Raw genomic sequence first — 2,551 nt, forward strand, 5'->3', positions numbered from 1 at the left:
AAGGAGGGAATCACAGGCTGGCCTAGGAGGATAGGCAAGTTGGGCCACGGGAACAAGAAGGAAGGAGTTGTGGTGGGCTGGTTCAGATGGGGTAAAAGGAAAAGGATTTCTGTTTTATGACTTAGAGATAATTTGGGAGGGATTCAAAAGGGATTTGAAGGGAATTCAAATAGAGGAATTGAGGGGAAAAGGAAAAGAGATTTTTCCTTTTATGAATTTATGACTCAAAGAATTTGAGAGAGATCTGAAAGAGTTTGAGAGAAAAATCCAAAGAGGATTGAAGGGGATTTTGCTACGGATTTGTGCTCTCCAAACACGAACAAAACTCACACTCAAACCAACTCAAAAACATGGGCTCGCGCCTACAAACAATTCTATATGGATGCACTGATTTGTTAGCAAGCTCTCCTTAGGTTGACTCAGGTTTGGCCTAGCGACTACATGCTTCACTCTTTGCAAGAATTTTTTTAAAAAGCTCACATTTTTTTATGTACAAAAACCCAGGTTGTTATAGCTGTCCACGATCCGCTACCTTGACATCAATCTACTATATGCTATTTAGTACCTCGCTGACATGGCCTCACCTTCCACTAAGATGACCCTAGGTCAACAGTAGATCTTTTTAGTCCATTTTAGATCAGAGGGCACCAAGGGCGTGGCTTTGTCCTCCTGAAGCTGCACGTGGATGGAGCACCCGACGGCGGTGACCTCACCGGTGGCATCGACTAGCCGAGTAGGCAGTCCAGTGGTTGTGGCACTTAGGTGAGGGGTGGAGGATGACTAGACATGGCCAAAGGAGTTATTGGTGGTGTTCTCGTCGGCGTTGGTGGACTGGAGGAGGTGGATGCCAGCAAGGGGTAGCGACGCACCTAATTAAGGTCAGAGGGAAGGCTCTCTAAGCACGAATGGACACCAAGGATCAGCATGCAGGCCTCGTTGTGCTTCTCCTAATCCAATGAGGGTGGAAGTATGGTGGGGGAGGCCTCAAGCATGGAGATCAACGGCGAAGCACTGAGCCCGGCAATTGTGGCGGTTTGCCATGCTGCAATGAGGGAGAAGGCAAGGGGGAGGGGCTAGTTGGTGGCGGTAAGCGCATGTGGTTCTCCTAGGTTGCTTATATAGGGAGGACGCAAGGCATAGGATCTGACAGATGTGCTATGATGGCTACTAATGGTGGGATGGTTGGTGATCTCATGGTGAAAAAGGAAGGGGAGGGAAAGGAAAGCGGAGGCGGAGAAGGCTTGGTAGTGCACGGTGATAGCACTAGGATTAGCCAAAGGGGAGGGCAGGGCACACCAGCCAAGTTCGACGGTAGTCATAACAGATGGAAAGTAGAGGGAGAGCTGGAGAGGTCGTGGATTTCAGTGGGGTTCACCTGTCAGTGATTGAGAGAGAAGGTGGGGATGACAAATGAGGTTACCTGTCAGCAAGTAAGGGAGGTGGGATGTTGGTGGGCTGTCCTACATGGGCCGACTGGGCCATTGCGCAACGCTGGCCCATAGGGGAGGGGAAGAAGCTGGGCTAGCTACTTTCTACTTTGGTGGGCTCACTAACGACCTAGGCGGGAATTCGGGTAAAGCCTAGATGGGGGAAGAGAGGGGAGCGGCTAGGTGCTGATGGGTCGGCACCAGACCCCGCCGCTGACCACCCCTCCTCTCCCCAAAAAAATAATTTCCTCCCTCACTCCCTTCACCAAATTGGGCACAATACAGTTTTTTGATGGGCCTTAAGAATAGTACAGAGTACAAGCATGCATGTTAAACAAATTTGCTGACATCATCCATGTGCATATTGTTTAAAACTTAAAAAGGTTGTATTTTCTAAACTGAGTTTCAAAATTAAATTTCGATTGCGCCATTGTGTTTCTTACAATAAATCCTTCAAATCAAGATCCCACTTAGGTATATTTAGAAAACAAAATTACATATGTAATATGGAATACCATAAATACATCGTAGGACATCACATTAACACTACATGAACATCACAAAGTATAGCATAAAACATCATATGTATACTACGTGAACATTACATATATCATGAAATGTAAAAAGTAAAAAAAATAGAAAATAAAGTTAATGAAGTAATTAATTATGGCCAAATAAAAAGAAGAAAAGATGCTACCGAACATCACAAAATATATCCTAGAACATCAATGTATACTACCGAACATCACAAATACATCGTACAACATCACATTAACAATATACAAACATCACTAAATATAGCATGGACCATCATATGGATAATACATGAACATCACAAATATCATGAAAATATAAACTAAAATAATAAAATTAGTGAAGCAATTAAATAGAGTCAAACAACAAGAAGAAAATGCTATCGAACATCACAAAATATATCCTAGAATATCAATGTATGCTTATTAAATATCACAAAATACATCGTATAACATAACATTTCTACTCGCGGACATCAAAAATGCATCATAGAACATTACATGTATACTACAAGAACATCACGTGTATCTATAAAATAAAAAAAATGAAACATAAAATTATAAATAGAAGAAAAGAAAGGGAAATAAAAA

The sequence above is a fragment of the Miscanthus floridulus genome, chromosome 18 (assembly GCF_019320115.1).
Source record: "Miscanthus floridulus cultivar M001 chromosome 18, ASM1932011v1, whole genome shotgun sequence".
Classification (NCBI taxonomy): Eukaryota; Viridiplantae; Streptophyta; class Magnoliopsida; order Poales; family Poaceae; genus Miscanthus; species Miscanthus floridulus.